The sequence below is a fragment of the Rana temporaria genome, chromosome 3 (assembly GCF_905171775.1).
Source record: "Rana temporaria chromosome 3, aRanTem1.1, whole genome shotgun sequence".
Taxonomy (NCBI): Eukaryota; Metazoa; Chordata; class Amphibia; order Anura; family Ranidae; genus Rana; species Rana temporaria.
In genome coordinates this window covers 433,501,874-433,523,807 of record NC_053491.1, presented here as the reverse complement: position 1 = coordinate 433,523,807, position 21,934 = coordinate 433,501,874, and the positions used below count along the sequence as shown (strand labels likewise).

The following is a 21,934-nucleotide window of genomic DNA, read 5'->3' as shown; positions in this document are numbered from 1 at the left end:
ATCCGACGGCGTACTAAGACGTACGCCTGTCGGATCGATCCAGGATGCCGTCGTATCTTGTTTTGTGGATACAAAACAAAGATACGATGCGGGAACTTTGAAATTACGCCGGCGTAATTCTTTTGTGGATCTGCCCCTATGTTGCTGTAGGAACTTAGTGGCCCAAGAGAACAAATTAGGAGAATGAAAGGCATGGCCCAAACAAATCAGGCTGACCTCCTGCCAAATATCCCTTAGCATTTGTTTCACAAACAAAGCCCAGAAATTTGCTGCTGACTGAATCGAATAGGGGCGGGGTGTTTAGAGTGCAGAGGGGGTTATTGTTTAGGGTGAGGTGGAAAAGGGGGTTATTGTTTAGGTTGGGGAGGGGGTTAATGTTTAGGATGGAGAGGTGGGGAGGGGGGTTATTGTTTAAGGTGGGGAGGGGGTTATTGTTTAGGGTGGAGAGGTGGGGAGGGGGTTACTGTTTAGGGAAATAAACTTTCTTTTGCATTCAAGAAGTGTCTGGCACCCAATAACCTTAACAACTCTAAACCCAAAATGCCTCACAACCCACCACATACAGGAGGATGTCAGCTGTCCCCGGAGGTTCTCATTAGATCAAATGAGGATGTCCTCTGCAGATATTGAGAAATATATTTAAATTAAAGCTTTTGTACCTGTAGTTTAATGTCTTTGTTAGGGTTGTCCCAATACCACTTTTTTTAAGACCGAGTACAATTACCGATACTTCTTTTTAAGTACTCATTGATACCGATTACCGATACTTTTTTTAATGTCATGTGGCACTGACTGATGGGTACTAATAGATGGCACTGACTGATGGGCACTGATAGGTGGCTGGCACTGATAGGCAGCACATTTGGGCACTGATGGGCAGGCACTGAAATGCAGCAATAAATGACATGAGACGAGAAGAAAAGATTTAATTTGCAATGCTATACTGCCTGCGATGCCCATCTTGGTACACTTTGCACTCGGCCACAGTAAGCAACAACAGACATCTTGTTACAGCCAGCTCAAACTGTATGGGCTGGGTGTAACAAGAGGTCCCCTGCTGGCTTACTACGGCCGAGAGCAGGGTGCCCTCCAGCAGCTTTACTTGCAGATTTCGACAACTTGGCTGTTTTCACAGAACATCGGCAGCATATATACTACAGCACGTGATATAATGTGTGGACATTGTTAGTCCACCTGATAGTAACTAACAACATGGCCGCCTCCAAGGCAGCGACAACTTTTTTACTCCTTAGCTGGTGTTCTGTCAAAACAGCCAACCCGTCATGTACCATAGTGTATATGCTTCCGTTGTTCTGTGAAAACAGTCATCGAAATCTGCATTTACAGCTGCTGGAGAGTCACAGAAAGTGACGTGGTTGGAAATTTTGTCGAGTTGACTGTTTTGGCAGAACACCGGTGTGCACGTGCCTGTATACTGCAACTGAACATGTAACTGTAACTTTATTAAAAATATATTTTTTTTCTGAATCTAATCTATGAACCAACGTTTATGAGCTAGAAACAGGCAGGTAAACATTACATGCATATCCAGCTTGCTAAGGTATTGAGAGTATAGAAAAGTCAAAAAACTTGTAGGACTTATATTTTATTAATTTACATTTGAATATGATGTATACATTTTCTTTATACCGTATATTGTCTCATTTTTGTAGCTCAATTTTTTTTCTCAAATAAAAGTTTGTAAACAAAAAAAGAAAAGTCAAAATACACCTAGCAGAGGATGGTTTCGATCCATCGACCTCTGGGTTATGGGCCCAGCACGCTTCCGCTGCGCCACTCTGCTATATGACTTCCCAATTGTGCTTGAGCTGTATTGTAACTTCCTGAACCCCTTGTTGACCTTGGCTTTTTTCTGACATTTGTTGTTTACAAGTAAAAATCTTATTTATTTTGTTTTCGCAGAGGCCCTAAAGACTAAAATGGCAGTTGTTTCAATATTTTATGTCACACTGTTTTTGTGCAGTGGCCTTTCAAATACAATTAAAAAAAAAATACTTTTTAATGAATGTTAAAAAAAAATTAAGTTACCCAATTTTTTTGTATAATGTGAAAGATGATAGATAGATTCCTAACATGTCACACTTTAAATTGTGCATGCTCGTGGAATTGCGACAAACTACGGTACCTAAATATCTCCATAGGTGATGCTTTAAATTTTTCTTACAGGTTACCTGTTTAGAGTTACAGAGGAGATGCACTAGAATTATTGCTCTTGCCCTAACAATCGCGGAAAGAACTCAAATGTGCGGTTTAAACGTGGGCGCGACTTACATATATGTTCGCTTCTGTGCACCAGCACGGAGGGATGGGGCTTTTAAATTTTGTTTTTTTCCTATTTTTATTTTTTTCTTTACACTGTCCCTTTAATTTTTTTGTATCTCTTTTATTCCTATTACAAGGAATGTAAACATCCCTTGTAATATAAATAAGCATGACAGGTCATCTTTCGTGACATCAGACGTCGCTCTGGTCCTCCAAGGACATAAAGCCAAATGGGGGCTATCTTGCCTTCTCTCTGCTTCCTGCCTAGCCATTGGCCACACCAGATCGGTTCCTGGGTTACTGACAGCTCCAGTAAGCTCATAAACCACCAGGAAGTGCCAGGAGGGAGCACCTATACTACAGCCTATAAAAATTCAATCTCCAACCACTCCTGTAGAACAATATCAGGCCATTTCTTCTAGTAAGCCTTAAGTGATATTAAAGTTTTTTGTTTTTTAATAACAAAGATTTCATACTTACCCGCTCTGTGCAGTGGTTTTGCACAGAACAGCCTCAAACCTCCCCAAGCTTGGGTAATGTGTTGTGGCCGAATGTGGAAAACCTCATGTGGTAGCGTGGCCGAGCGGTCTAAGGCGCTGGATTTAGGCTCCAGTCTCTCTGGAGGCGTGGGTTCAAATCCCACCGCTGCCAATAATTTTTTTCTTTTAAAACATTTTTTATTTAAACATTGTTAAATTGTTATAATTTTGTATATTTTTCAAGCTAAAAAATGTCTAAAGCTAGGACAAATCTAAATAAAGAAATCATCACTCCTAAAACAGAAAGGAAGGAGGGGAGAAAAATGGTGGCCACTGTGGACTTTTTTCTGGCGCATAAGGACAAACATCTAAAAATATCTTTATTAAATTGTATTGACAATTATAAAGTTAAAATACATAGGTGCATTAAAGCGGGAGTTCACCCTAAAAAAATTTTTTTAACATTAGATTCATGCTCATTTTGTCAAGGGGAATCGGGTAGTTTTTTTTAAATCGAAGCAGTACTTACCGTTTTAGAGAGCGATCTTCTCCGCCGCTTCCGGGTATGGGCTGCGGGACTGGGCGTTCCTATTTGATTGACAGTCTTCCGACAGGCTTCCGACGGTCGCATTTATAGCGTCACGATTTTCTGAAAGTAGCCGAACGTCGGTGCGCAGGCGCCGTATAGAGCCGCACTGACGTTCGGCTTCTTTCGGCTACTCGTGACGCGATAGATGCGACCGTCGGAAGCCTGTCGAAAGACTATCAATCAAATAGGAACGCCCAGTCCTGAAAAAAATATATTAATAAAAATGCCATAAAAATACCCCCTATTTTGTAAATGCTATAACTTTTGCGCAAACCAATCAATAAACGCTTATTGCGATTTGTTTTTACGAAAAATATGTAGAAGAATACGTATCGGCCTAAACTGAGGAAAAAAAAAGTTTTTTTATATATTTTTGGGGGATATTTATTACAGCAAAAAGTAAAAAATATAATTTTTTTTCAAAATTGTCGCTCTATTTGTGTTTATAGCGCAAAAAATAAAAACCGCAGAGGTGATCAAATACCACCAAAAGAAAGCTCTATTTGTGGGAAAAAAAGGACGCCAATTTTGTTTGGGAGCCACGTCGCACGACCGCGCAATTGTCAGTTAAAGCGGCGCAGTCCCGAATCGCAAAAAGTGCTCTGGTCTTTGGGCAGCAATATGGTCCGGGGGTTAAGTGGTTAACTAATCTTTTTTTGTATAATTCTCTTTTAAGGGGGTGTGGCAGGGGGTGTGTCCTATGCTTACATACTTTTGCTAATAGGTGTTCCTCATACCCATCTCAAAAGGTTGGGAGGTATGCCCTTAGGCACAAAGGATTGATCTAAATTGGGTAATTATTGAAACTCTTAGTCCATACAAGCCTTAGGTGAAGTAAGTTCCAACAAAACAATCATTCCATGAAGTTTAGGCTGTGCTGGTGAACTGCCTTTTCATACCGTCAGTAAGCAAACACTATACACTACTAATGATAGCCAGCAAGCCTTATTCTTAAAGTGGAACTTCATTCTTCTAATCAACATTGATTATTTTTAATCCATAATGCTGCTAGCATTAGGAAATTGATTTTATATTATATGGTTTTAGCAAATCTAAGGGAAAGTTGTAGAAGAAAATTGTATAATGAATGGCTAGCCTAAAGCCTCTAACACACACTTATGCCAAGTACACACGATCGGAAATTCCAACAAAAAAAGTCTGATGTGAGCTTTTGGTCGGAAATTCCGACCGTGTGTATTCTCCATCGCACTTTTGCTGTCAGAATTTCTGCCAACAAAAGATTCAGAGCAGGTTCTATATTTTTCAGATGGAAAACATTCCTATCAGAAAATCCACTCATCTGTATGCAATTCCGACACGCAAAAAAACAACTATGCTCAGAATCAAGAAGAAGAGCCAAACTGCCTATTGAACTTCATTAATCTCGGCTCATTGTACGACTTGTACATCACCTCGTTCTTGACGGCCGGAATTTCCAACAAGATTTGTGTGACCGTGTGTATGCAACACAAGTTTGAGCCAACATTCCGTCAGGAAAAAAATGCGCGTTTTCTTGACGGAATTTCCAATCGCATGTGAGCGGCATTAGATTTTCAGACGACAGAATGTCTGTTTTTTTTGGCATGCTAGTCTCATGTCGAAATTGAAGAGGTTGCTCACAATATGAAAATTTTCATATGACAGAATATAATGTTAGAAGTGACGTAATGTGTTGAATAATTGTGTATGTATTCTTTCGTTTCTGAGCATGCGTAGTCTTGTACTAATGGAATAAAAATCGGATGTTGAGTTCACATCCGACAAAAATTCTCTGCACATCCAGCTTTTGTCTGACAAAAAAAAGGAAAATCGTCTGTCGAAAGCACCATACTATTGATCCGAAAATCGTCAGACAGCTTGTCGTGCAAATTTTTCCATCCAATTTTTGTATCGTGTGTGCAGACCTGAATGGACAGAGTAGGAGATGGCCAGACAGATTGGGGTAGGGATGCACTACACAACACCTCCTTCTTGTTTCATCCTTGCCCAGGATCATAGATCTATCAAATAGATAGATATATTTTTTCCAGAAAGGATGCGTTTCTGCTGTGCAAAAATTCTGCAACATAAGAAAAAATTGCAACTTTCTAGGTGAAGAGGTTATATCCAGGTTTGCCAAATTTTTAACAAGATTCACGAAAGCCTTGCCCAAATGAACCTGAACAGACATTTAACTACTTTTGAAATTGTCACTCTATTCTACAGTTTAGCTACTACTTTGTGGGAAGAGGTGGAGTTTAATGATTAGTCATGTGATTGCAGCATTACTGAAGCCCGGATAGCTCAGTCGGTAGAGCATCAGACTTTTAATCTGAGGGTCCAGGGTTCAAGTCCCTGTTCGGGCGGATGCTTTTTATCTTTTGCCATGGTATTCTACTAAATTCCTTTACATAAAGTTACCATGGAGGATACAAAGAACACTATGTAAAGGGAATTGTGAAATTTAATGTTATAGAAACCTTCTGCCAGAACCATTATGACCAGAAAAAGCATGCTGCTGCTTACTAGAGACATTTCTGTGGACTATTTCTAGGGACAGGATTTTGCTGCATAGTGTTAACCTTTTCCAGATCACGCACCTTCACAGTTCAGATTGCACACTGCTTGTAGAGTCCACCCCGCCCAATTGGTGGGACTTATTGATCACTGTTTTGTTTTGCTTTTTTGTTTATTGTTTTTTTGTTTCTCGCCCTATCCCTCCATATCCACACAGCGCAGCTATTATCACTTATTTCATTTGCTTTCACTTTTGGCTAGGACCATTTTCAGATAACTGCAGCAGTGCCCCCTAGGTTTAGAACATCGATAGCGCGAGAGCCCTTCCATTGCATTATTTCTAGGGACAAGGGACTATGCAAAAAGCATTTTCAGGGAAATGCCAAGCACATTAGGCATACTTCTAAAGGGTTAGTTCACCTGTACAGAAAAAAGGTAAACTAATACAGTGGAATCTTGGATTGCGAGTAATGCGGTTAATCCTGAATCGGTTTGTGGGTGTTGACTCACAAAACGAGCAGGATTCATGCCTCTGCGGTGTGCAGTACCGCATTTGGCCAGAGGTGCGGGGGCACAAGAGCCGTTTGGAAATACTCAGAAACACTCGGAAATACTACGTTCCAAGCCTTTCCAGAGGTTTCCTATGGCAGCCAAATGATCTACGAGTATTTCCGAGTCTCTCCAGCACCTCCACCTCTGGCCACATGTGGTATTGCATGCCATAGAAGTCAATGTGGAACAAATTATTTTTATTTCTATTGACTTCTATGGGGAAACTCGCTTTGATATGCAAGTACTTTAGATTACAAGCATTCTCCTGGAACGGATTGCGCTCGTAATCCAAGGTTCCACTGTACTTGACACCCTCCCCTTCCCTGGTTACCTCTGGGCTGGCTGAGCTGTCAGCACCACGCAGCAGGTCCAGCAGTCTGAAAATATGAAATCCCCACTCCTTTTTTCCATGCAGTGTTTCACGGATGGGCAAGATCAATTCACGCGACAGCGGTAACTAATCAGAATTGAGCTAGTCTGTCCCAACAGTGCTTCATGGAGAAGAACAGGGATTTAAAATTCCTGGACAAGCTGATGGGATGCTGACAGTTCTGCAACCCCAGAGGTAAGTACAATGGGGCCTGGGGAGTAGGTAGGGTGTCTGGTGTTAGTTCAATTATGATTTATTTTGTAAAGGTGCATTATTATGATTGTGGAAGACCTGGGGAGTCAATGGACTCTAAACTAACTATATCAGGGTTATTAAATACAATTCTCAGAGGTCCAGTCATTAAAAATTTCATCCAGCAGAGGTCAGTCTCGTGTTTGTGACATAACTCGAAACCTTCATATCACAGCCCCACCCCCTTTACCTCCCTTTACACCACGGCACCCCTCTTTACAATACAGCCCTCCTTTACATCACATTGCACCCCATTACAATACAGCCCCCTCTTTACAATACAGTGCAGTGCCCGCTGTACATCACAGGTCTCTTTGCATCAAACTCCCCCCATTTACATCAATGCCCTCTGCCCCCCATTTACATCACAGCCCATTTTACATCAATGCCCTCTGCCCCCTTCAAATCAGTGGCGCATTTTTTCTCTTATTTTTACCTTTTCTACATTGTTGATATATTTAAATGTTGACCCTGAGAAATAACAGTGGCCAAGAGAATACATGTACACTTTATGAATGTAATACATAAGCATATAACTGTATACTGTAGCTGAACATATAACTGTAAATCAATTAAAATATAATGTTTACGCTATTAACCACTTAAGCCCCGGACCAATATGCAGCCTAAAGACCCAAGGTGTTTTTACAGTTCGGGACTGCGTCGCTTTAACAGACAATTGCGCGGTCGTGCGACGTGGCTCCCAAACAAAATTGGCGTCCTTTTTTCCCCACGAATAGAGCTTTCTTTTGGTGGTATTTGATCACATCTGCGGTTTTTAGTTTTTGCGCTATAAACAAAAATAGAGCGACAATTTTGAAAAAAAAGCAATATTTTTTACTTTTTGCTGTAATAAATATCCCCCAAAAACATATATAAAAACATTTTTTTTCCTCAGTTTAGGCCGATACGTATTCTTCTACCTATTTTTAGTAAAAAAAATCGCAATAAGCGTTTATCGATTGGTTTGCGCAAAATTTATAGTGTTTACAAAATAGGGGATAGTTTTATTGCATTTTTATTATTTTTTTTTTTTTTACTACTAATGGCGGCGATCAGCAATTTTTTTCGTGACTGCGACATTATGGCGGACACTTCGGACAATTTTGACACATTTTTGGGACCATTGTCATTTTCACAGCAAAAAATGCATTTAAATTGCATTCTTTATTGTGAAAATGACAGTTGCAGTTTGGGAGTTAACCACAGGGGGCGCTGTAGGAGTTGGGGTGCACCTAGTATGTGTTTACAACTGTTTGGGGGTGTGGCTGTAGGAATGACGTCATCGATCGTGTCTTCCCTATAAAGGGAATGACGCGATCGATGCGCCGCCATAGTGAAGGACGGGGAAGCCGTGTTTACACACGGCTCTCTCCGTTCTTCAGCTCCGGGGAGCGATCGCGACGGAGCGGCTATAAACAAATAGCCGCGCCGTGGTCCCGAATCGCTCCCCGAGCGGACCCGACCTCCGCATGTAGCGGGGGGGGTCCCGATCGGACCCCCCACCCGCTAATAGGCGAGGACGTACGTGTACGCCCATGTGCCTGTACGTGCCATATTGTGGACATATATGTACATGCGGGGGTCGGGAACTGGTTAAACAGCTATTTAATGGAAAATTCCATGGCAGCCTCCAACCCAGGATCCCTTCCCTCTCTTTCCTTCCCCATCCATCCTCCCTCGTTCTTCCTCTTCCTCCTTTCTTCTCTGCCATTCTCACCTAATCTTTTCTTTCCTTCTCTTTTTGTGTACTTGAGATAATGGAAAATAGTGAAGGTGATTCCGGGCCTTGCTACAAGTAACCTATCCTGTAGGGATTACACTACATAGTTTAGTCCCATATGGAAAGTACAGTGACACTGTTGCATGTAGTTCACCCTAAGGCCCCTTTCACATGGACGGCTGTTCTGCCGCAGTTAAAAGCATGTTTATTTTCTGCTGAAATTCAAGATTCCAGGCACATTTATCAGCTGAATTTGTACAGTGCGATTAGCTGCGGCACGATATTGAATGGGGATATGACTTGGATCCCTGCCAATACCAGGCACTGTGTATGATATGAATCTTAAGGGGGAACTCCACGCCAAATTTTAAATGAAAAAACAGCATGGGTTCCCCTCCAAGAGCATACCAGGCCCTTAGGTCTGCTATGGATTTTAAGGGGAACCCCTATGCTGAAAAAACAACATGGGGGTCCCCCAAAATCTATACCAGACACTTATTCAAGCACGCAGCCGGTCGGTCAGGAAAGGGGGTCTGAACGAGCAAGCTCCCCCCCTGAACTGTACCAGGCCGCATGCCCTCAACATGGATGGTGCCCTTCGATGTTGACACAACGCATTCCTCCTGCTGTATGGCCAGGGGCATGGTGCGCAACGATTCATATAGGCCTCTTATGACTTTACAGTCCCATCATGCTCCGGGTGGTGACGACATAAGGGAGCGGATATCACCCGGTGACCAGTAAAAGAGCTGCAAGAAGATAGCGGAGAAGCCCGGCAGAAGGAAGAAGGCACCGGAGAGCAGAAGAAGAGACCCCGAATTCAGAAGAAGACCCCCAGAGCTGCCTAATAAATGACTTTTAAAACCTGTGTAGTGTGGTTTTTTTAAAAAAAATTTCCTCCAGGTGAATGGGTAGGGGTACGATGTACCCCATACCTAGGGTGGGGGGAGGCTGGGATCTGGGGGCCCCTTTATTAAAGGGGGCTCCTGGATTCCGATAAGCTCCCCACCCACAAACCCCGACAATCAATGGTCAGGGTTGTTGGGAAGAGGACCTTGTCCTCATTAACATGGGGACAAGGTGCTTTGGGGTGGGGGGCCGCAGGGCGCCCCCTGACCCAAAGCACCCACCCCCCATGTTCAGGGCATGCGACCTGGTATGGTTTAGGAGGGGGGCACTCACTCGTCCCCACCCCCTTTCCTGACCGACTGGGCTGTGTGCTCAGATAAGGGTCTGGTATGGATTTTGGGGGGACCCCCACGCCATTTTTTTGGTGTAGAGGTTCCCCTTTAAGTGGTTGTAAACCCCCACCCGGAAGGTACACCTACAGGTATTCGCACTGTAGACAACTGCGCAGGTGCAGTAAAAAAAAACATTTATAAAAACGGCAATGCCGTGTTTGACAGCTCCCGTCATCGCCACTCCGGCCAATCACAGCGCCAGAGCAGCGATACCTGGAAGTAACCTTCTGGGTATCTGTGAAGAGATGTCTGCGGCTGGAGGGGGAGACAAGGACGGCTACCGGGGCTTTGATTCTAAGGTAAGTAATGTATAATAAGGTAGTATGCAGATGTTGTTTTTTTTTTTTTACAAGGGTTTACAACCACTTTAAAATCCATGACAGACCTAAGGGCCTGGTATGCTCTTGGAGGGGAACGAATGCCGTTTTTTTATTTAAAATTTGCCATGGAGTTCCACCTCAAGATTTATACCAAACACATCTGACACAGCTGCGCCAAATCGTTCCTGGATGCAGTCAATTCTATTTTTCTATCTGCACCAAACCGCAGGTAACAAAACTGCAGCTAAACACAGTGTGTGAAGAGGCCATAGGAAAGCATTGTGTGCTTTTAGCTGCGGTAGAATCTACTAAAAGCACCATTCATATATATAATGTTTCAAAACAAGTTAGAAAAGAAAGTTAAACCAAAATTCTAATCCAGCTTGTTAAAGTATAATTGAGTGAGGAAAAAAAAAGTCACCTAGCAGAGGATGGTTTCGATCCATCGACCTCTGGGTTATGGGCCCAGCACGCTTCCGCTGCGCCACTCTGCTGTATGGACATATCTCTGTGATAGAGTGTGTAAATGCTTACTTTACTGTCATGTGTTCCAGTATTTGCTCATTAGTTTCTGCTGTACTACTCTGCTTTATGTAAGAGCAGGTTTGCTGGAGCTGTAGTGTTACTTACCAGACCCATAGCTCCCAAGTGTCCCTGATTTCGCGCAATGTCCCTATTTATTCCTAATTTTGGAAAGGAAAAGAAAAAGCTATTTCTAAAATTGAGAAGTAAATACTTATGTAAATTGCCACTTTTTTCCTCATTTTAGTTTCTACTCTGTATACCTGCTGATTTTCACTCTGTTGCTCTGTTAGCCCAAATGTGGCAAAGAGGTGTCATTTTAGTGCTAGTCATATGACAAAACACATCAGTTGAAGCATGAATCATATGAACATTTGGTGAATTGATTATTGAAAAATAAGCTGACAGAAAAATTCACAAATATAGCAAAGAGGGGATTTTTAGGTCATGTGACCAAAGGAGTAAACTGAAGCCTGGATAGCTCAGTCGGTAGAGCATCAGACTTTTAATCTGAGGGTCCAGGGTTCAAGTCCCTGTTCGGGCGTGTCCTTTTATATCTTTAGCCACACAAAAAATGTGTGACGAACACCCAAATTTGCAGGGCGATCAGAGGGTGTTCATCCCACTGATTATCCTTAAAATCCCTACCAGACCTGAAGGGCCTGGTATGGACTGGGGGGGACCCCACGCCATTTTTTAAACATTTTTCTATAACCAGCAATGGTATTGTATTTCTGGCAATTTAAATGTCAGTTCATATGTTTTTTTTTGCTGCAGCATGTTCTATAAACAGTACAGATGTGCCACTTTACAGGCAGACTAAGGAGACCCTCAGGCACTATTATTAAAGGAGGCACCAACGGTCAGGGTTGTCGGGAAGAGGCCCTGTCCTTATCAACATGGAGACAGGTGCTTTGGGGTGCTTTGGGCTTTTGAAATATGGCGTGGAGTTCCCCCTCAAGATTCATACCAGACACAGTGCTTGGTATTGGCAAGGATCCAAGGCGGATCCGCATTCAATATCGTGCCGCGGATAAACGCAACCGCAGCTAAAAGCACTGTACAAATGCAGCTGATCGCTGTGCCTGGAGTCTTGAATTCCAGCAAAACATAAACATGCTTTTAGCTGTGGCAAAACAGTCTTTCGTGTGAAAGGGGCCTATCAGAGCCACAGAGAAAAAGAGGAAACTACAGAACCTAAACAAACAACAACATTTAGAATACATCGATCTAATTAAAAATCTAATTAGCGTCCAAAAAATGAAAGCAGTGAAATGTTAACTTTCTTCAAAAGTTTGAATCCACAAGTTGATAAGGTGGATCCGGCCTTGCAATGCGATCTTCTTGTGGACATGATAAGACTGATACAAACATATCAGCAAAAAAAGCCAACATGTCAACAGGTGTACGCTCTCAGTCATTTGTAAATAACCAATACCATGGAGGATATGGTTGGTAATCCAATCCCTGAAATGTCATATAGTCGTCCCATGTCATATCAGCCTGCATTTTGACAAAATATGATGCCGATGAACCCCCAATTTAATTATGGATCACAGACCGGTCAATATGACATGCTCCCCAATTATCCTCCCATTCAACATCCTCCTTCTCTAACTCCTTCTTCGAGCCCTTGAGAGGAATCACACCTTCTCACACTTTTTTATCAGGACATATAATTTGAAAAAAAAAATTTCATAAGTTATTTGATTTTAGTTTTTTTTTCGTTCCAGTGTGTTTATTGTGTAGCGCCTTTCAGTCCAGGTGCTATGTTAAATTTAGAAGGGGGATGAGAGAGTTACTTTGCTCTCATCCAGTTAATCTGTGTAAAATGGGTCTCTGCCGAGCTGGACTGTACTGCCAGTTCATTCTGTGTTCCAGAGATACCTTTCCATCTCTGGGCGATAGGTGGCAGCAGTGGAGTTCAGTCTGAGGTGCCTTTCTGCCAGCAGCCAATCAGAGGAGTTTCTCCCTCGGGGGGCATGCTGGGGGAGGGTACTTCTAGGGCAGACGCCATTTTGTGGGGTTCGTCTTCTGCTGGTTCCAGGTGCGGCACCCACCTTCAGGGTGTGCGCACATCACGGGCCCCGGCGATATGGCCTACCAGGCCGGGGCGCACGTGCTATGCGGTGTCCTTGGCACCGGGACCATGATGGCCCGGAGCAACTGAAGCTGTGGTGGGGCCCCAGTCATCTACTGGTTCCCCAAATTTCTGAAGAAGATCCCAAGCGAGTTGTGCTGTTCGGTGGGGAGTCTGTTTGAGGAGAGCCCAGAGGCAGGCAATCCAATAGGGCCTGGACAATCCATCGGGGATCAAGGTGACTGGACATTGACAGTTTGTTTGATTGCAACCTGTCAGTCGGTAACCATTTGAGAGACTACCTGAGAGAGATTTGGGCACTAATTTATCAAGGAGGATCTACCTCGCTACCTATGCTCTGGAGAAGGGGCCTGTGGCAGGGGTCCCGTTCTGACCCGTCTGTTCTATTAAGTCTGTGGCAGAGACTTATTTTCTCCTCAAGTTCCGAGTGATAGCCTGGCTGCCAGGTCGGTGTGAGAGGCCTGTCCAGGTACACTATACCCCCTTCGGCTGAGGGGCGGCGAAAGTGAGAGTGTTATTTGAAGCAGGACAGCTTCTGTTCTATCCAAGCCTGAATCTGCAACTTCTTCTCTTCACTCATCTTTCTCTATCTACCTCAAGTTCACTGTTTGTCGTGTTGGGCAAGAACAAAAGCACAGAAAAAGACACCTTGCTGTTTGGACATTCCGTCATTGCTCATCATCATCATCATACCCCTAGACGCTCACAGAGGTAACACGCCATCCCAAATCTATCCAGCGGCTCCTGAGGGGGTAGCACTACAATTGTTTTTGTAAATGTTGATTATTCAATTGCCAAGTTTACATTGATAACGTTTTTATCCATAGTTCAAATATATTTACGATCTAATATATTTTTATTTAATATTAGTGTGTTTATATTTCATTATTTTTAGAAATAAATTTTTTAATAATATATTGTTTATTAATATTTATTTACATGTTTATGTTAAATCAGCTGTATGCCATGGACATTCATTTCTGATTAATAAAAAACTGCAAGATGCCTTAAGCAGGTTTAATAAAGATGTATGTATTTTCAATTTTTATAAGTTTCTATTTTGTGTAATTAAAGTTTTTGCAAATGTGCAATCAGATAAAATAAATATTCGAATCTTTCGAAAATAAATTTGAGTATGTTAATGTATTCTGAATGTTTATATAAAAAAATATAGATTACCGGAGCGTTATAAGTAAGCGTTCGAATCAGTGCAATTAGTATCCTGTCTCGACAAGTCAGTTGTCAGAAGATCAAGAAGAAAGTCAAATCTATTTAAAAAAAAGATTTGCTGTTAAAATGAGTATTAGGGACTGAGATTAGGGACTAGGAGGAGTGGGATTAGGGTTAGCGTTGGGAGTTTGGGACTAGTATGAGTGGGATTAGGGTTAGGGTTCGGAGTTTTGAACTAGGAGGAGTGGGATTAGGGTTAGGAGTTTGGGACTAGTAGGAGTGGGATTAGGGTTAGGGGTTTGGGACTAGAAGGAGTGGCATTAGAGTTAGAGTTAGTGGTTTGGGACTAGGAGTGGCATTAGAGTTAGAGTTAGTGGTTTGGGACTAGTAGTATTGGGATTAGGGTTGGGAGTTTTGGACTAGGAGTAGTGGGATTAGAGTTAAGGTTAGGTGTTTGGGACCTGGAGGAGTGGGATTAGAATTAGGGTTGGGAGTTTGGGACTAGTAGGAGTGGGATAAGGGTTAGGGTTGGGAGTGTGGGATTAGGGTTAGGGTTGGGAGTTTGGGACTAGGAGGAATGGGATTAGGGTTAGTGTTGGGAATTTGGGACTAGGAGGTGTGGGATTAGGGTTAGGAGTTTGGGACTAGGAGGAGTGGGATTAGGATTAGGGTTGGGGGTTTGGGACTAGGAGGAGTGGGATAAGGGTTAGGGGTTTGGGACTAGGAGTGGGATTAGGGTTAGGGGTTTGGGACTAGGAGTGGGATTAGGGTTAGGGTTAGGGTTTTTTGGACTAGGAGTGGGATTAGGGTTGGAGTTAGGCGTTTGGGACTAAGAGGAGTGGGATTAGGGTTAGGGTTATGCATTTGGGACTAGGAGGAGTGGGATTAGGGTTAGGGGTTTGGGACTAGGAGGAGTGGGATTAGGGTTAGGGGTTTGGGACTAGGAGTGGGATTAGGGTTAGGAGTTTGGGACTATGAGCAGTTGAATTAGGGTTAGGGTTTGGGACTAGGAGTGGGATTAGGGTTAGCGGTTTGGGACTAGGAGGATTGGGATTTGTGTTAGGGTTAGGGGTTTGGGACTAGTATGAGTGAGATTCGTGTTAGGGTTTGGGACTAGGAGGAGTGGGATTAGGGTTAGGGTTTTGGGACTATGAGGAGTGGAAATCGGGTTAGGGTTGGGAGTTTGGGACTAGGAGGAGTGGGATTAGGGTTAGGGTTGGGGGTTTGGGACTATGAGGAGTGGGATTAGGGTTAGGGGTTTGGGACTAGAAGGAGTGGGATTAGGGTTTGGGGTTTGGGACTAGGAGGAGTGGGATTAGGGTTAGGGTTAGGTGTTTGGGACTAAGAGGAGTGGGATTAGGGTTAGGCATTTGGGACTAGGAGGAGTGGGATTAGGGTTAGGGGCTTGGGACTAGGAGGAGTGGGATTAGAGTTAGGGTTAGTGGTTTGGGACTAGTAGTGGGATTAGGGTTAGGGTTGGGGGTTTGGGACTAGGAGGAGTGGGATTAGAATTAGGGTTAGGGTTTTGGGACTAGGAGTGGGATTAGGGTTAGGGTTTGGGACTAGGAGGAGTGGGATTAGGGTTGGGGTTGGGAGTTTGGGAATAGGAGGATTGGGGTTAGGGTTAGGGGTTTGGGACTAAGAGGAGTGGGGTTAGGGGTTTGGGACTAGCAGTAGTGGGGTTAGGGGTTTGGGACTAGGAGGAGTGGGATTAGGGAAATGGACTGCCAGGACTGGGATAACAAAGCTTGGGACTAGGAGTGGGATTAGGGTTAGGGACTGCCAGGACTGGGATAACGGAGTTTGGAACTACCAGTACTGGTTTGGAGAAATAGGATATGTTACTTACGTTACGATGCTCATCCAAGTGTAATTTCTGAATTTATCAGGGTGCACTCTCAGGTCATGATAGAGCAGCACAAATTGTCCTCTCTCTGAGTGCATTTTTTGGATGGGATGAACCCAAAAGCGAAGTTGTGTTCGCTGTTGTTGGAGAATATGTTCCCAAACATGTAGCAATAACAACAACAGCAGCTCATAATACTCCATCTTCTCCCTGTACTATTTCCTTTCTGACCAAAAAAACAGGAAGTGCACAGGATGTGATGTCAGGGGGTGGGGTTGTTTGCTGACCCTGATGTTGAAACTTAAAAAACGCTTTAAAAACGCTATTGTAATGCATGGGCATTAGCGCTAATTTTAACGCTAACGTGGCAAAAACGTGGCAAAAACGTGGTAAAAACATGTAAATATCGCTCATCATTTGGCCCGTACACACGTTCATCTGCTTCCCTAATTAACTTTTTCAACTGGAGCTGAGAAGGCGTTACATCATGTGGATTAGGATTTCCTTACGGGCCAGTTCACACCATAGAAACGCAATCCGGATGCGTTCCAGGTGCTTTTTTTGCAATGCGCATTTTTTACGCATTTTTGATGCTTTTCAGTGTATTTTTGGTACGTTTTTAGGGCCAGTTCACACCAGACGCAGTTCCGTAGAGTTTTGTGTGCATCTTTTCTGCACTAAAAATGCATGCACAGTGTTTTCCATGTATTCCAATGGCTCTAGTTGGCTCTAGTTCACACCATGCAGTCAGTTTACAGTGCAGAACTGGTGTGAACTGGCCCTTAATGCAGTCCAGTGCTTTTTTTCACCCCTCTTTTTTATTAACCTTAGATGAGGACAAGTGTGTTCCAGTGCGTTTTTGGTGATTTTAGGTGCGTTCTAGTCCATTTTTGATGCGTTTTACAGTGTTTTAGTACATTCCAGTGCAGGTAAAATGCAGCATGTTCTACTTTTTTCTGGAACTGGAATGTTCTGGAACTGCAAGCACAGGTGTGAACTATGCCATTGAAATATAACCTACTTTCCATGCGCTTTTGATGCAGAAAAAAAATGTACTGGACTGCATGTGGTGTGATCTGGCCCTAAGGCCCCTTTCACACTGGGGCGGGAGGCGCGGTGGCGGTATAGCGCTGCTAAAGATAGTGGCGCTATACCATTGGATTTGCCGTGGGATTCGGCCACTAGAGGTGCGGTAAAAACCCCCCCTAGCGGCCGATTAAGGGTTAATGCCACCCAAAATGCGCCTCTGCAGAGGTGCATTGCGGGCGGTATTACTGCGGTTTCCCATTGTTATACCGCTCTAAAGATGCTGCTTGCAAGAGATTTTTTTTCACTCCTGCCGGCGCATCGCCTCAGTGTGGAAGCCCTCAGGCTTTCACATTGAGAAGGCTGAGCAACTTTGGGGAAGGGGAACATCCACAGGGACCTCTTGTCCGAGTCAAAGAAGTACCTTTATTGGTTTAAAATGATGACGATATCGCTCACTGGTTAACGATATTGTCTTTCAGAGATGCGGATGAGGTTCACTACTTCTGTTTTTGTTTTCTCTGTTTTATTTTTCCTTCTTTGTTTATTTGTGTTCTGTTTTTGTATAGTGCCTTAAAATAAAGATTATATCTAAAAAAAAATCACCTAGCAGAGGATGGTTTCGATCCATCGACCTCTGGGTTATGGGCCCAGCACGCTTCCGCTGCGCCACTCTGCTACATGTGAGGTTAGCACTGCTAAAGCTGTATAGTGGAAGCTGTAAAGTGGAAGCTGTATAGTGGAAGCTGTATAGTGAGGGGGTACATTGGAGTACATTGCTGTGATGTGTTCTTGAATTTCCTAATTCTCTGTCAGCTATCTTTCAGCTAAATGCACCTAATGGGAAATGCACTGACTGTGGACCCCTGATGAGGCTTTGAAGTTATTAATTAATGCCATTCAAGTGTATTAAAATGGGAGCTTATTGCCTATACAAAATCCAGGAAACAAAACAGAAATTTCAGTAAATGCTACTTGACATTTATAGCTCACTCATATAGGTAGATTCACAAAGAGTTAGGTCGGCTTATCAGTAGATAAGCCGACCTAACTCTGAATCTACGCCGGCATTTGTTTAAGCGTATGCTCAAACAGAGATACGCTTAAACAAAGCTAAGATAGGCCGGCTTGCGCCGTTCTACCTTAGCTTGCAATGTCCCGACTGCCCGCTAGGTGGCACTTCCATTGCGGCCGGCATAGATTATGTAAATGAGGGGATACGCCGATTCCCAAACATACGCAAGCCCGCCGCAGTCGAATTACGTTGTTTCCGTAAGGCCTTAGGCGGCCTAAAGTTATTCCACCTATGAGGTGGAATAACAATGTTAAAGTATGGCCGCCGTTCCCGCCGCGAGGTTCTAAATTTTTGCGTCGTTTGCGTAAGTCGTCCACGAATCGGGAGTTACGTCGTTTACGTCCACGTCGAAATCAATAGGCCCGTTCGGAGTACTTAGCCACAATGAGCACTGGGAAATGTAGTCGCCCGGCGCATGCACACTGTCAAAAAACATCAAAAAACGTGAGGTCAAGCCTCATTTCCATACAACACGCCCCCTCCAAGCAATTTGAATTAGGCGCCCTTACGCCCGCTTGTTTTAGGCTACGCCGCCATAGATTAGCAGGTAAGTAGATTGTGAATCACTACTATCCTAACTAATTTACGGTGGTGTAGCCTAAACAGGCTAGGCTAGGCCGCCCTAAAGTTAGGGCAATGTTTGTGAATCTACCTAATAATGTTTGTCCATAGGAGCCTACCCATCAGTCTCTGTGGTGCAATTGGCTAGCATGTGGGGCTGTTCAACAAAATGTTAGTGTTTCAAGCCAAGAAATAATATAAAAGGTAAGTAATCCTAATATAGCTGAATATTAATATGTAACTTGGGCAAAAGCAAGTAGACCATTAAAATACATCTACAACCTATATTTAACCATGCTGTTTACTGTATTTGCACACGTTAACCCCTTCACGCCTAGGGGTAACACAAACTTTAATGCCTAAGCACACTTTTGCAACTTTGACATGTGTTAGTAAAACTGTACATATCGTATCATCACATCTATTTATGTAGCCAAGTGGATTATACCTTTTTTTGGAAAAATTTGCCTTTCATTTGGTGGTAAATTATTATCAAAAGAAAATGGTCCCAAAAAATGTTTTTTTTTTTTAATTTGCTGTATATTTCATGTTACTACCACTGAAAAAAAAATTTTTAAATCCTGCCTAAAATATACTGACTATGACCTTGACTTTTGACCCTTACTTTACCAAACACTAACCCTGGCACTAACTTAGATTAAAACTTGATCTAGTGATTTTTAATTGTATTTATTATTAATATTTTTATTTTTTACACTCAGTTTTTTTCTCTGCAAGGAGGGAGAGAGAAACAACGTATATCTTCTCTCCATTCACAGAAATATTATATTTTCCATATATTTCATTTTTATGTTGCGCATCCAGCAAGCCCTTGTAGTTGGAGAATGTAATTTAATTAGGGAATGGGCAGTCATTTAAAACTGAGATGGATAGGGAGTCGCAGTGTTTTCTGTCAAAATGTGCCAAAACATGAGCAGGCACATGTTCAGTAATTATGGCTCAATGCACACTAGACGCTAAAATAATGTTATAAAAACGCCAGTAGCTGTGAAGTGAGTCTTTGGACCTTTTTTAAGTTTTTGCAATAGTGTTTATTAGCGTTTTTAACATTTTTCTGCGGTAACTTTTTCTAAATGTTAAGCGCTAATGAGTCACGTTTTTGAACGTTCATCATGTTTATTAGTGTTTGAAGCTTTTTGTGGTCAAAAAATCAACTCCTGAACGCGATTTTAGGGCAGTCAGAAAACAGCCCATAACTCCACTGCTCATAAACGTCCAAAAACTTCCATGTCTACATGGACCTATAGGATAAAATACAGTGGAGTTTAAGGGCTTTTAATAAAAACGCCCAAACTCCAAAAAATTGCCATTTATGAGCTCCAGTGTGCATGGATCCATATAATGAGTTTTTCCTTTCTGTGATTTCAGGACACAGCCCAGGACACAACTGAGGTGGGACAAATGACTCAAAAGTGGCACTGTCCTGACATATTTAGGACAGTTGGCTAGTATGCAAGGTGTATACCATTTGCACTGTGGACCATTTTCAGATTTTTCTTCCTACTTTTTGTACAATTGCCATTTTTTGCATTAACTACTACTGTATAGCTCCATGTTTTTTGGTGGACTTTTGTGAATTGTTGCTTATGTGACCTTTCTTTGACCTCAACTCAGTATGTCTTTTTACCTTCTCACAGTGTGATATCATTGTTATGCAGTGTTGTTGGTGGGGGAGGTTTTGTGTTTTACTTGTGAGGGAAAAAGTCAAAAGAGAAACATTTCCTTGCAGAGAAGGATTTCAATCCATCCAATTCTTGGTTATGGGCCCTGTACAGTTTCACTGAGCAACTTTTCTGCATGTTAGATTTTGTTTGCTGGAGCAATAGTTGAAATTACTTGAGCTGCTTTTCTGCTCAATACCATTCTACTTTATTAAAATTGTAAACTTACTGTATATGCAAAACCAAGGAAACAAAGCAGATATTCCCATAACTGCTACCTGGAACTGATTATAGATTACCCATATTGTGAATAGACATGCACACTGCCGAAAAATTTGTTCGTTCTCGTTTAATTTGTTTTTAGTTTTTCAGGTCATTTGTTATGATCGAAATTTGTTCTTTCAAATAAATTCCTAACTTTGTAAAAATTTGAATTCGTTATGTTCCATTTGTTTAGATGAGGTATTCATAAATTGGAGAAATCCGTAAATTCTAAAATTCATAAATCTGAAAATTCTAAAATGTGTAAATTCAAAAATTAGAAAAAATCTGAAATAATAAGTAACTAACTAAAAATAACTAACTATTAAATTATGGGTATTGAAATTTCCTTAAAAATGTGTCTGTTTGTGAATGAAACAAATACTAATTTATACGAAGTTACGAATTATCCAGAATAACGAATGCGGCATCTAAATGAATAGAACATAACAAATTAATAATATTATATAATAATACATTATTATTATTATTATTATTATTATTCATTTGTTACGTTCCATTTGTTTAGATGAAACATTCGTTATTTCATATAAAACTTCAGATAAATTTGTATTTGTTACATTCACTAACAGCCAAATTTGAAAGGAAATTTCAATACCTATAATTTAATAGTTAGTAATAGTTGTTATTATTATTAGTTAGTTATTATTTTGGATTTTCGGGTTTTAAAATTTTCATGTTTTCACTATTATTTTCGGATTTTCATTCTTGTTTTCGAATTTTCAGATTTTCGATCATCGAAATTATGAATTTTTCAAATTTACTAATTTTCTTAATTCAGAAATTTTCTGAAAGATTTGTTAAATTTACTGTTGTTAAGTTTACTCGAATATTTCGAAATTAATGATTTTATCAAATTTTATTGAAAAACAAATTTGGGACAAAACAAATTGAAGGTGAGAGCATGGTATGAAAGGTGGTGGGACTCTCTGAAAGCACGGTTGAGGAAAAATGGGTATATGAACTGTTAACCATCATCATGTGGTGAATTAATTATTGAAAAATAAATCAGTCACAAAAATAATTCACAAATATATCAAAGAGCTGCAGTTTAAGCAACAGAAGTCTGGATAGCTCAGTTGGTAGATCAGACTTTTAATTTCAGGGTCCAGATTTCAAGTCTCTGTTTGGTTTTCCTTATATCTTTAACCACCACAAAACATGTAGGCCCAGATTCTCAAAGGGGATACGACGGAGATACTGACATGTGAGGTATCTATTTACTCACCCGGAGCATGCTGGGACTGTGACGTCATAAGAGGCCTATATAAATCGGTGCGAGCCGTGCACACTGCATTACAGCGGGAGGAGGCGATGTGTCAACATCGGAGAAGAGAAGAAGAAGACAGAAGAAGACAGAAGAC

The 21,934-nt window shown here is 41.9% G+C and overlaps 6 non-coding genes across 6 annotated transcripts; 3 read left to right on the top strand and 3 right to left on the bottom strand.

Annotated features, from left to right (window-relative positions):
* Positions 1-1,732: 1,732 nt before the first annotated feature.
* Positions 1,733-1,804, bottom strand: TRNAM-CAU. Its single transcript has one exon. It is a non-coding gene; the product is annotated as a tRNA-Met (tRNA).
* A 1,048-nt stretch (positions 1,805-2,852) lies between these two features.
* Positions 2,853-2,934, top strand: TRNAL-UAG. Its single transcript has one exon. It is a non-coding gene; the product is annotated as a tRNA-Leu (tRNA).
* Positions 2,935-5,623: 2,689 nt separating this feature from the next.
* Positions 5,624-5,696, top strand: TRNAK-UUU. The gene has a single exon. It is a non-coding gene; the product is annotated as a tRNA-Lys (tRNA).
* Positions 5,697-10,727: 5,031 nt separating this feature from the next.
* On the bottom strand, positions 10,728-10,799 carry TRNAM-CAU. Its single transcript has one exon. It is a non-coding gene; the product is annotated as a tRNA-Met (tRNA).
* A 499-nt stretch (positions 10,800-11,298) lies between these two features.
* On the top strand, positions 11,299-11,371 carry TRNAK-UUU. The gene has a single exon. It is a non-coding gene; the product is annotated as a tRNA-Lys (tRNA).
* A 6,206-nt stretch (positions 11,372-17,577) lies between these two features.
* Positions 17,578-17,649, bottom strand: TRNAM-CAU. Its single transcript has one exon. It is a non-coding gene; the product is annotated as a tRNA-Met (tRNA).
* Between the last annotated feature and the right edge of the window lie 4,285 nt (positions 17,650-21,934).